This window comes from Bidens hawaiensis, unplaced genomic scaffold, assembly GCF_021521415.1.
Source record: "Bidens hawaiensis isolate Kalapana, Puna unplaced genomic scaffold, B.hawaiensis_p1.1 tig00009618_1, whole genome shotgun sequence".
NCBI lineage: Eukaryota > Viridiplantae > Streptophyta > Magnoliopsida > Asterales > Asteraceae > Bidens > Bidens hawaiensis.
The window spans coordinates 824,860-839,168 of NW_027491719.1; positions in this window are offsets into that span (position 1 = coordinate 824,860).

The following is a 14,309-nucleotide window of genomic DNA, read 5'->3' on the forward strand; positions in this document are numbered from 1 at the left end:
TCGGGAGAATCTCAACGTCCCACAGAACCTTACAGACCACACTCTCCTACGTACTCTCTCCTCTTCTCTCGCACTGCCCGCCTCTTGTGTTGTAGACTTGTAGTGTAACTCTTGTGTTTTACTTTGTATGTACGGACTTCTTGCTTCTTGCTAGTGGCCTTGTTTTAGTTTTTCTAATACAATTCGACCTTAAAAAAAACTGCTGACCAGCTATGCACCCTCTCCTCTTCACGATAGAGTTTTAACTTTTAAGGATCGATATATGAACCCTGATGCCGATCTCAACAAAGGGTCTCAAAGATCCAAGACCTGTGAAAAAAAAAAGTTGTTACATAAGTGTTACACTTAATTATGGGTGTTAACTTCTTAATTTTAAACATTATATGTATCAAGAAATTAAATACCCTAAGAAATCCTACATATGCTAATATTGTTATTCACTTTTGCCCCCCTCAACCAAATTTGTTAACTAAGGATTGGTTACCAGGTTGTTGCAAAACTAATAATAATAGTAAGTATTTGGAAAGTTTTGATCTGGACGTTTTTGTCTACTGGTACAAATAACTTGGCCTCGTTGCCAAAAGATTCTTGTATTTGTTTTTTTTTTCTTTTGCGTTTTATTAATATTGCCCTTATACTATTAGTTAAGTTATTTTTAGTCCCTCTATAATTCAAAATAATGCTCTCTCAAATGAAAAAAAACTATAAAATGATAACTGTAGTCACTTTCCCTTTATAACTTTCATTATTTAGTGTTTTATAAGTTCTGAATATAGTGCATGCTTCAAAATTCATAGGTTCGTGTCTTGCTTAAACAAAATGTTCAGTTCAATTAAGGATGAACTTCAAAATTTTTGAATTTGCGGATTCAGATTTATTTATTTAAGTTCCGTTCTGTTTGATTTCCAGGTTTTATGACTTATAATATGTATCGGTACTGCCATTTATTTCTATCGTACGTTTTCGATTGATGTAAATCCTTTTGAGCATTTGGATTTTCTCTTTCAGTAGCTATAACAAATGTTGATACCATAAACCTACCAAGCAATACCAATGGAATTCTAGCAAGCGTAACGCAGACCAATCCCACTTATTATTACTAACTTTTGTCTTCTTTTAAACTAAATGTTAAATTATATTAACTAGAAAACATCATTAAATAGGCTTTTCTATTTCTTTTTGTTTATTTAGAACAGTTCTATATAGTCATTCATTTTATATCTTCTAAATTTTTTATAACAGTATTAAATTCAATAATCAATAAACAATGTTAATAAAAGAAAGTAAAATTACTTAGTACAATCATAAAATATTTCTCTAGATATTACAAACTTGAAAGGCATTTTTCATATAAAAATCATCTGTGTCATAAACATCAGACTACAGTATGCATAGATAACTCCATCAAAAGTTCAAAACAACTTGATCAGTGTACAAGTTTTGTTAGAAACATTACAAGTTAACACAACACATACTAAATATAAAGGCCATAACATGAAGAAGAAAAGGTTGAGCTTTTATGAGGACGTTTTACGTCATCATATGGGATTTTTAATAAAAATGGATGTAGTGGATGTAGTCCCCGTTAATTATTATCTTTTATCATTAATATTATTATTATTGATTAAAAATAATATATAAACCAACTCACCAATCAAAACCAACATTTTCAACCCCACTCGGCGCTTTGTTGAAAGCATTCCCCCCTTCAAAGTGCCCAAAGCACCCCAGGGGACGGTGTTCCCGGAGGGGGGGGGGGCATATTGGGTGGGAAGCGCCCCACTACGCATGGTCTTAATGGGTCTTTATATATTAGCCTTTCAGGGCCTTTGCCATCTGAGCTTATCCGTCCAAAGATACCCTTAGATGAGGCGCATGCCTTTGCACAAGGTCATGGGTTTGCCGCGGTGATGAGATGGGTCCATAGTAGAAAAGAGAAAGTTTTTTTTAAATATTGTGTAAAATAGGTACGTGATAGGATGAAAATTAAGAACAAGGATATATGTAGGTCTGGAAATAAAATTGGGGTTTTTAAGAATTTGCAAAGATATTATATGAACAACGACGTGACAACTAACGGCGACTAAGGCCGCACGTAGCATTGAAGATAGTCTTATTATCTTATAGGTACGGTGCATGGTGTGGAATGGGATAACATATAACAATAGAAATTAACAATACATGATCATATAAGAACGAATTTGAATTACTGATTTCATGAAAAACATATGCATATATAATCATGATCAGTGGTGGTATTTATACCCCATCGGAATCCCTATTCAACCATCACGTCGTTTACCTAAAAGACTCGCACACATGAGTTTATTCTATTTACAAATTACACCAATTGCCCAAACTTTCTAACAATTACATTTAGGGTACTAACTTTACTAACTGACATTAACTAAATCTTACCGAATGCTAACTGTTCGAGATTAACTCCTCCAATACTTGGAGCCGGCGGGATGGGATGGAGGGACGGAAAATATGTTGGTGATTTTGGAATTGCAACCTGGATAATTCAGAGAGTCGTATGATAACTTTCAGATTAAAAGTTATTTCGGTGGTTCTCCATAATGCTTTAATTGGATAAAACTCTGAAGTGAGACAATAAATTAGTATGATTTTGTGGGGAACATAAACCAGAGAGTTTTGATCAATTGGAAGAGCATCATGTATATCTAAAGAAGCAATTGGATTTGGATAAATGCATAAGACAGTTATAATTCTTATTTTAATTTTGATTAATATGCCTTCAAATTAAATACTTATGATTATGTGTTGCATAATTATGAATTAATTTTTTAATGAATTTTAATTAACCTTAGCAAGTAGCACTGCCCCTTGGACCATGCTAGGGGCTGCAGCCCCTAAGACCCCACAACTGAGGGCTCTGCCCTCGGGCCCCGTTTGTTAGTGGCTTCGCCCTTAACATTTTAATAAACTAAAGCAAGTGTGCACTCCAGAAATCTCCGGACTTGTTTAATGTTTATTATGATCACATTGATCGTACAGTTAATTCAATTACACTAAAATAATAACTAGTGATGCGAGGTGGAATGGGGTCAACACGGGATGTTCACTTGGATTTAGAAAAGTAAGAAGAAAGAAAAGTTATTCTACGGGATGAAGAAGCGGGTAAGGTGAGAGCGGGCGCATCAACCTCTTGATCGAGGGTGGTTTCCGGAATCCACTTCGTTCAACACGGGATGTTCCCTTGAACTTAAAGAAATAAATTAGTAATTTCAAATCAAACACATAGCCATGTAATTTACTTGTATATATATTATTTAGAATACATTTTTGTATAGTGGAGCATGATTTGTGCGCATGAAATTCTTTCCTATGAACAGAACCAGGATCTTTTTCACAGAATCAACTGTTTATTCAAATGAGTACAATTATTCAAAGACAATTTGTTGTTTTGATAGTTAGACTTTTGTAAGTTGTAACTTGGAGTTTTGTTCTCAGAAACTCATTAGAACAGGTGTTTATTAATTTATTTATAAATCAATTTAATAGTGAACCTGGATCCAACTTTCATCTACAATAGCGGCGCAGCTTGTTACTCGCTTACTCATTATCCAGATGTAGATCGGTTTGTGTAATTATTTATTAGTTATCAAGTATATAACAGTAAATTTATTCGGAAAAAAAATCTACAATATTGACAATAGATTAGATTGTTGGTCTACTTAATTGAAATTTAAGAAAGAAGATACTTGATTACTAGCCGAACAAATCCAAACTCGAGTACAGGGATCAAGCATGAGAAAACGAACCACATGGTTGAAACATATCCATTGGTCTGGCTATCATAGGAAACCCTTATAACCCAAGCATTTCACCCTTATAATGTTATCTACAAGTCGATAATTTATTCAGATTATTATGCTTTACACTAGGTTTTTAAACTTTTTTAGTTTTTCATTTTTCACACTCTATAAGTCGTTAATTTAATCAGATTATTATGCTACACACTAGGCTTTTGAACTTTCGGTTTTTATTTTTCACACTACCCCATATAGGGTTTTCCGGCAAAGGTTGTGAGCACTATCTATGATACCAACTTAAACGAAGAAATATGATGTATTGTATTGATTCTTAATTAGGGTTACAAATGATATCTCAATTTATAGCTAGAGAAATATTACATTTCCCTTTATTCTAAAACAACTTTTTTAGCGATTAATTTTTATTATTTTATTATAAAACTAGCAAGCTGCTAGATATACCAATACATGACAAAAGAGCCGGAAATTAATCACACCACCAAAACATAATCAACAACACAAACAAAAACAAGCACGCTAACCCCACCGAACCTCTAATTACACCTGAAACCGACACTAATCCCCTCAAGAAAGTTTGCGCCTTCTCCCCCTGTTTTTTAAGCAAAGAAAGTTCAAAACTTTAATTTCCTCCAGCAAAATAGATAGAAGAATCGGAGTCCCGTTATGAACTAAAGCATTTTCTTCATTTCCGCAAACTTCACGACACAATCCAATAAACCGCATGAAAAACTAACCTTTTAACCTTTGGAAACTTCAAGACTTTATGTCTTATGTAGCTCCAACAAATCCCAAAAGCTAAAAAGGAAGAAGACGAGCATCTTACACTATTGCAAGATCACACTCCATTAAGATTACATAATACATTTATTTATAGTCTAATATTATTTAGCAACACCCTACTTAACTAATTATCTGACACTTCATATTATTTATTTTTTTTTGCTGTTTAAAGCAATTCTTCCAGAATATGGACTGTTGATGATGAATCTAGTTATTACTATTGTAAGCTTTTCTTAGGGTGTGTTTGAGATTCCTTATTTGAGTGAAAAAGGACTTCTTGTTAAAAGACCTTATTAACTTATGGATTTTATAAAAGAAGTTTTTAAAAAAATATTTGGATTAGCTTATGTGTTGGAGAAAACCAAAATGACTAAAAATGACACTCTTTATTAAAAGAAGTGTAATGGGTTTTGAGGGTTAGAAGGGTGTAATAGGTAAATCAAACCCATTAAGTTAATAAGTTAGGAAATCATAACTTTTCAAAACCCTCTTATTTTGCCTTGGCCAAAAGTTAAAAACCATAAGTCCTTAATGTTTGCCAAACACCTTTTACACATTATTAACTTTTCAAAAAGTTAATAAGTTATAAGTTGATGGAAATAAGGAATCCCAAACACCCCCCTTAACTTCATTTCCAACTGGAGCTACCCCATAAGTGTAACTCACATTAAAGAAAGGTTATCATTCATTTCATGTAAGAACTAAAAGCACAAAATTCATTATAACTACTTAAACTTTACTCTTGTCTAAAAGTTTTTAGATAAACTTCACACAAACTCTATTATTTTCATCCCCACACATAAATTATTCAATTTTACAATATATATTGAGAGATAAACCGGGCTTATGGGCCCGATACTAGTTAATAAACTAAATACTATAATATTATATTATTCAATATTATCCACATAAAACCCTGAATTCATATACTTATAAGTTGTAAACCCTCAAAACCAACATTTTAATTCACATTATAGAATTGCTTTATACTACAAAAATAACTCAAACATGTTACACATGCACATAATGTAAGTTATAATGCTTTAACTTATGTGTTCTGCAAAAATAATGGTTAGTATAGAGGTAGGGTACCAAAAAGACCCAAATACCCATAAGTACTACCCGCATGTTATAAAGGAACCTCTAATAGGCCACCCGCGGGGCATACGGATCACCCGCATATTACGATAGAGGAGGAACGTCCTCATACCATGCGCGGAAGAATTTTTGCACCCTCAGAAGTCGTCCGCAGGACAGGACATCAGTCCGCCCGAACAACCAGGAGGAAGTGCCAGCGGGACAGCTGTCATCAACCAGTGATCACCTAGAAGAATATTCACGATTGTTACTTGAGGAATACGTGACCTACCAGCCAATGAGCAAAGGACACCTGGCCAGGTTGTTATAACCGTGCACATGGCCAGGAGGCAAGCCATCCTACCATTGGGCGACACGTGTCCAGGTTGTTATACCCATGCACATGGGGCGTATAGATCAACCTATCATAAAAGGACACATGTCCAGGCGGTTACCGAAGATCTTCTAGAAGAGGGCAGCTGGCCCAATCACCTTCCTACATCCTTCGGCTATAAATACCTTGTCAAACAGTATGAGGTATTCATTCACTCACTTGCATTCTGACTACACTTAGTCTGTTTACTTCAGTACTTTCTCCATTTACGAACGTTACTGATTCTCACGCCGGAGGGTGGTTACAGAAAGCCCCCCCCCCCTCTTGTTCTTCCTGTGACGAGACTCACTGTGTCTGTTTTGCAGGTTCTGGTCATTGGACTCTGGGAAGTTACACTCATATCTTAGTCATAATTATCGTACTTTACCCTGTGGATTCATTGGATCCAGGACCCATAACAGGGGATCGGATCCGTGTCTATTCATTGGCGCCATCCGTTTTTGGTGTTAGAACTGCATAATTTTTTCTCCGTTGGTTTTTTAGTTAGTTTGATATGAGTAAACTTCCTGAAGGGCCGACGGGAACTCCTGCACCCGATTCACGTGTAACTAACACAGAAGCACCTCCGAGTCTTAGTGTTTTTACACGTATCACGATTCCAAGTGGCCGTGCTCTTGAACGTGTCCCTGCTCCGGGGTCACGAATCACTGAGGTAACACATGCAGGTTTTACCCTAGAAAATGTTAAAGAACCAACCAGTCCCACTCCCACAAACATGGGACGTGCCTTGGCACCGGAAGGTTCCAATTTGGGTAATCAAAAACGAATTACGGAAGAGACTCGCCGGAAACGGCCAGAATTGGATCTGGAAAACAATTCAGGCGATTCTGATATGGCGAGATCTCATCAACGTAATTATAGATCCAGAGGAGCATTAACTCCTGAAGAGTGGCTCCACGTGCAACAACAAAGTTTGGTGGCTGAATACGAGCGTAGAAAACGTAAAGAACGACTTCACGCTCGCACTTTGGTTATGAGCTTTCCCCTCCACCAATAGTGAGAGGAAGTCAGATTCGTTACAGCCAACAGGCAGAGCCAGAATTTGGCGAATTACCGAGGCTACGCCCTCGTCCTCGCATTGACATGCGGATACCATCTTATTTGGACGAGTTTGATAGTTACGATTCATCTTACTACCCGGGAGATTACAGTATGTATAACAGGGATAGTAGGATGAGCTCACAGGCGAGAAGTAGTCGTCCGCATGACATAGTCCGCCACACCATAGCAATGATGAACGAGACTTTACCAAACCATATCGCCCAGTAGCTTTCGCCGAAAAATCAAAGTTCATAGCAAGTATTGCCACAGCACCCTTTCCTGTCAAGGTTAAAATACCTACATCAGTGGGTAAATAAAATGGTATGACTGATCCAAGTGATCATCTCCAGAATTTTATAGCGGTAGAAGGTGTTAGTGGTTGGACGCTCCCCTATTGGTGTCACATGTTTGCATTGACACTAACAGGGGCAGCAAGAGAGTGGTTTGAAAAGTTACCTGACGGAGAGGTTTCTAGTTGGGACGATCTGGTGAAAAAATTTTCTCAACACTTCAGTCAGTAGAAGAAACATACGCGAGACCAATCAGAAATGTTAGATGTCGTTCGTCGCGATAATGAGTCTATAGAAGATTTTATCACCAGGTTCAATGACGAGAGCCTAAACATCGGTGGAATTAGCAAAGATATGCTTCGTGGTGCCTTTCGCAAAAACGTCAGATGTGATGATTTAGTCCGCACACTTACTGGCAGAGATGGAATGCCAAAAGAGTGGGATGATCTCATGACTGCAGCAAAGGTGTATGCGAACACTGAGAAAACATTGAGAAGTGGTAACTCAAAGCAAAAATTTAAAGTCGAGTTTCAAACTCCGAGACCAAAAAGACAGGCGAAAGGCCCTATCTGGTCGAGACTTCAGCCAAGTACAGAAGCACCAAAACCATTTGATGCACGATCTCTCATAGGTAACAAAAACAAAGCGGGACCCTCGAACCGAGGTCCCAATAATTGGACTCCTCTTTCAAATACTCCCAACGAAATTCTCACCACGGAGAATGTGACTTTTAGAAAACCGCAGCCACTGACAAGAAGGTCATTCCTTGACCCGAAGAAGCGTTGTTCGTATCATGATGACATTGGTCATAATACGAATGAGTGCAGAACATTAAAAAATGAAATTGAAGCGGTTGTAAAGTCTGGAAAACTTGGACACCTGGTAAAAGGTGGGAAACCTGACAATGGTAAAGCTCCTGCACGGGATATCCAGGGTCCGAGTAAAAAGCAAGTCAGAGATTTAAACGTCCATATGATACAAGGCGGATACGATACAAGGAAAATGAGGAAGGAGTCTGATGATGAGGAATGGAAGAATGAGCCAGTGATCTTTCCTCGAATCAAGGGGGGCCCGAATAACAAAAACCCTTGATCATCACTGCCTTATTCGGACACTATCGTTCCCAATATGTCTTCTTCGACACCGGTAGTACTTCGGACATTATGTATGAACAATGTTTTGAACAGCTTGACGAAGAAGACAAAGAAAGATTAAAACCCATCCTCGCTCCAGTATCTGGATTCGGAGGGGAAACAATGCATCCGCGAGGTGTAATTTCATTCCCAGTTACCCTAAGCGACGGAATTCATTCTAGGACCGAGGAGGTCGAATTTTTGGTTCTACCAGCAACATCAAAACATGACATTATTCTTGGACGAGAAGCGATTGGTGACTTTAATGCTCATCCGTCCACGGCACACGGTGCAGTAGGAGTTCCAACTCGCGGGCAAAGCAATAATTCATGTTAATCGGCACTGCTTTGCAACCGAGAGCTCAAAACCTAGCAAGATTCCAAAACAAACTGTGAAGATTGAACCAGAGAAATGGGTTTTGAACAAAAAGTTTCCTGACCAAACTGTAACAATAGGACCTGCTATTTCTGAGATAGTACGGACCTTCTTGAAATAGTTATTATCAAAGAATATTGATGTGTTCGCGTGGCAACCCGCGGATATGACCGGTGTTCCGCGGAACATTGCGGAACACAAATTAAGGGTAAACCCGTTGTTTACACCAATTATTCAAAAACAACGTAAGATGGGTCCATAACAAACAAAAGCAATGAACGAGCAAGTCCAGGACCTCTTACAAGCTGGAATCATTCGCCCAATTCGTTATCAGACCTGGGTCGCTAATCCAGTTATTGTCCCCAAAAGCAATGGGTCATGGCGGATGTGTATCGATTTCAAGGACCTAAATAAAGCATGTCCCAAGGATTTTTATCGTTTACCTGAAATAGATCTCAAGGTTGATGTCGTGGCACCATTCAAATTCAAGTGTTTCCTGGATGCCTACAAAGGCTACCATCAGATCCGCATGGCAGCGGGCGACGAGGACAAAACAGCATTCCTTACCGATCAAGGCACCTTTTGTTACAAAATGATGCCTTTCGGACTGAAAAATGCGGGAGCCACGTACCAACGATTTATGGACATAGCGTTTAAAGGACAAATAGGTCGAAATTTAGAGGTGTATATGGATGATCTCGTAATAAAAAGTCTTAAGGAAGACCAGATGTTGAGAGATATTGAAGAAACTTTTGAAACCTTGAAAGGTATTAACATGAAGTTGAATCCGGCCAAGTGCTCATTTGGAATGGAAGAAGGAAAGTTTCTAGGAGTGATTGTCACGGATGCGGGCTTCAAAGCTAACCCAGATAAAGTTCAAGCTATAGCCCGCATGCCTTCCCCATCTTCCCTCAAGGAAGTTCAGACACTCAATGGCCGACTGGTCGCTTTGAATCGTTTTTTGGCAAATCATGCAGCCAAGTCTCATCCTTTCATCTCAACTCTAAGGAATTGCCTCAAGAAAGCACAATTTAAATGGACCGCGGAAGCGGAACAAGCTTTCTTGGAGGTTAAAAAATGTTTGATGGAACTCCCCACGTTAACAGCACCTCACGCGGGAGAACCTTTGACGTTATACCTATCAGCTTCAGACATCGCTATTGGGGCCGTCCTTCTGATAGATCACAAGAATGTTCAAACACCGATCTACTACATCAGCAGAACACTATCGGATCCAGAAACAAGATATTCCATGCTAGAAAAACTTGTTTTGGCACTGGTCTATGCTGCACGACGTCTCCGCAGGTACTTTCAAGGGCACCCCATCCATGTCTTAACTGGATACAAGCTTAAAAACGTTCTCAGCAAGCCAGAACTGTCTGGGCGATTGGCCAAATGGGCCATTAAGCTAGGTGAACACGCAATAGAATTCAAACCTAGGCCAGCAATCAAAGGGAAGGTGCTGGCGGACTTCGTGATGGAAGTCCCGCATCACAAGGAAAAAGAATGTTTGATCGAGCAACAATCCCAAGCACCTCCGGAATCAGGACAGATTTGGTCCTTATTTACGGACGGAGCTTCAAGCAGTGAGGGATGTGGCGCAGGCTTCAAGCTAGTCAATCCTGAAGGCCATGAGTTTACATATGCCATAAAGTTGGACTTCAAAAGTACCAACAACGAGGTAGAATATGAAGCTTTCTTGGCGGGCTTACGAATAGCCAAAAATCTTGGGGTTAAACATTTGGAAGCCAGGGTAGATTCCATGTTAATTGCGGGACTGATCAACGGCACATATGAAGCGAAAAATGATATCATGGCTTCATATGTGTCACAGGCGAAAGATCTGAGGCTCCAATTCTCTTCTTGCAAAGTCATTCATATAAAGAGAAGCTAGAACAAATCAGCGGATGCTCTCAGTAAATTGGCTTCAACAAACTTTGAACATTTTGCCAAAGACATCCGCATCGAAATATTAGACCGCCCGTCTGTCTCGCAACATCAAGTTTTAGTGATCCAAACGGGAGTGGAATCCTGGATGACACCCATTATAGCATACCTGTCATCCGGAGCACTTCCGGAGGGAAAAACAGCGGTCCGAAAGATAAAGCACAAAGCCTTGAACTATCCAATACTTGACAATGTTTTATACCGACGTTCCTTCCTCGAACCACTATTACGATGTGTGGATGCCGAGGACGCGAACTATTTAATCAGAGAGGTTCACGAAGGCATTTGTGGTCTTCACGCTGGCCCGCGCATGGTCGTGGCGAAATTAATGAATGCCGAATACTATTGGCCAGGGATGCACTTGGATGCTGTGAATGAAATCAGAAAGTGCGATTCTTGCCAACGACATGCCCCTAACACGCGAAGACCAAAGAACGAGTTAGTTCCAGTCACTTCAGCTTGGCCATTTCAGAAATGGGCAGTAGACATAATGGGACCATTTCCCGAAGCCCCTGGACGTGTCAAATTCTTGATAATAGCCATTGACTACTTCACAAAGTGGGTGGAGGCTAAACCGGTTGCTTCCATAACAGCAGCAAGTGTCAAGAAATTCATGTGGGAATTCATAATATGCCGGTTTGGTCTTCCTCTGGAACTCGTTAGTGATAACGGGACACAGTTCGCGGACAGTGGGCTACAAGAATGGTTGAAAGAGTTACACATTTCTCAAATCTTCACCTCAGTAGCTCACCCGCAAGCGAATGGTCAGGTTGAACGAACCAATCGGACCATCAAAGAAGGAATTAAGGCCAGACTAGGAACTAAAAGAATGGGTTGGGTCGACGAACTGCCCCATGTGTTATGGGCTTTCCGCACTCAAATGAGTTCCAGTAATTCCGAAACCCCCTTTAGTTTAACTTATGGCACAGAGGCCATGATTCCAGCCGAAATCGTGATCCTATCCGCCAGAGTCCTCATGATCGAGGATAACGATCAGGAACTCCGGATGAACCTTAACCTCCTTGAGGAAAGAAAGGAATTGGCATCGATCCGCGAGCATAATTATAAACGCCAGTTGCAAAAATATTACAACTCGCGGATCCAAAGATGTGAATTCGACGCGGCAAACTTCGTCTTCCGCAGCAATGAAGCCTCAGGGCAAGAGCCTCCGGGCAAGTTGGCCCCTACCTGGGAAGGACCTTATAGAATACAGAAAGTTCTATCTAAAGGTGCATACAAACTAGAAAGGTTGGACGGGACGGAGATCCCTATAACTTGGAATGAGGCCCAACTGAGGAAATGCTACATTTAGAGGGTTTGACTTTTGGCCTGCGTGCCTAACTAGATGTTAAGAACCTTTGTAATTTCGTTTTTTGTAATTTGGCTTATGTCTTAGTTATGAAAACTTTCATTTCAGTCATTTGAGACTTGTATTATCATATAATTCTTTATTCGTACACAAAGAGGATCCTCGGAAAACACTTATATTATAAAAAAATAACAAATAAAGTGTGCCGGATACAATAATAAACCTTCTTTATTTATACAAAAAGGGATTACAAGAGGTGGAGAAGCCTAATTAAAAAGAAAGAAAAAGATCTATCTATGGCGCGACATCTTCGTGTTCCGTATCCTTGCCTCCCGCATCTCCCACATCTTCTGCATCCTCTTCCTCCTCATCAAGCTCAAGAAGAGTCTTTAACTGCTGAATGTTGTCTTCCCTATCAGCAAGCTCAGTTATCTGATCCGTCAAAAAAAATTTCAACGAATCGAAATCCTTTGATTTCTGCTTAAGGATGGCAACAGTGTCTTGACCAGCTAAGACATACTCTTCCGGACGCTTAGAAGTTGAGCCAAACTGGTAACCTTCTTGGAAACCCAGTTGGCGACCAGCTTGTTTAGAAGCTTTCAGAAGGATAGCAACACAGTTTCCAAGCTCATCACTAGCCCGAACATCGGCGATGACCTGTTGAAACAATCATACATGAGTAACTCTACAACACTTAGATTATTTGTGATAAGAATAAAATATATACCTTGGGGATGGCTTCCGACAATAACCATTTTCGATCCGCTTTGGCTTGGACAAGTTCCAACTTATGACCAGCGCATTCCAAAGCCTGCGCACGGTTCTTGGCATTAAGGTCAAGTAGACGCTTGTCCTTAGAAGCTGATTCAGCTTGAAGAGTCTCCATCAACTTGGCTTGTTCATTCATCAATTTGGCTTGTTCGTCCAATTGTTTCTGGAGAACACCCCTCGCTTCCTCAGCAGTGGATCGAGCAACCCTCTCCGCCTCCAGGGCCTGGTTAGCTTCCCTAGCTTCGTTGATAGCCCTAAAGGCTTCTTCTTTGGAATCGGAAGCAGAAGCCACCAGTTCGTCCCATTCCTCATTCATCGCCAGCCAGTCTCTGGTTATTTCATGGGTAGTGGAAATAGAATTTGTCACATAGTAAGAGTGGGAGTTCAGCAATTCCTGGCGGATACTGAGGCGACGTCTCTCCTTTTCACCGTGCGGAAGACTCTCCCGCAAAAATTCATAACATACGTCCACGTCACGGAATGTCGAATCCCGATGTAAGGTCCAATTAGGTTGATGCGGGGTAGGGTCTTCCTCTTCGGGAGTAGGAGAAGTTTGGGAAGCATAAGGGAACGTGCTTATACTCCCTTGATCCCTGAAACGGTAAACATTATAAGAGGGCGACTCCTTGGCATGATCAGTCGTGTCGACCCCCTTGTCCTTTACAGGAGAATCATCCGCCACAATGACCGGGTCCTTGACAGTGTTAGGAGGCGGTGGTGGCGGACGAAGAGGTGAGTCTTTCAAACCAGAAATACCTTCGGAAAGGTTATCCAGGTTCACTGAAAAACATTAGCAAAAGGTTAGAAAAATTCTAATACATAGCAACTTACAAGTAAAAAGACATTGCATACCTAATGAGGGATCGTTCGCGTCAAGTTGATCCAAGCGAGCTTCCAGTGCGGCAGGATTTGCCTTCTTGGATTTTTTCTTCTTTAAGGTAATTGTGACCGGATTAACCTTGCGCTTCCCGGACACTCTAGAAACGTCCGCATCAACGACCGGACGTTTACCCTCAGCGGTAATATTATCAGCTTCCGGACCCTTGGCGTCCGTAGCAGTATCAATGTCATCTTCACCCGCCGCCTGACTAGAAGTGGCTCGTTGACGGGTGAGACCTGCAATTGAGTCCACAGCTTTGTTAACATCAGTCGAATATACTTCTTCACAGAGTGATGACTCCTCGTTAGATGAAAAGAGTACGATCACTCCGCTAGGAGTAATGGCAGTTACGGGTCGGGGTTGTAGAATGCCCTCACCTTTGAGTATGGCTTCTGCAACATACTTCTCACCTTTGGCATACATTAGTTCGGAGACCAATGGTTCCGGACGAAGGGCAGTAGGGAACGAAAAGTTGTTGCTCGTCCGATCCAAAAAGGGACCATCTTTTGGATCAA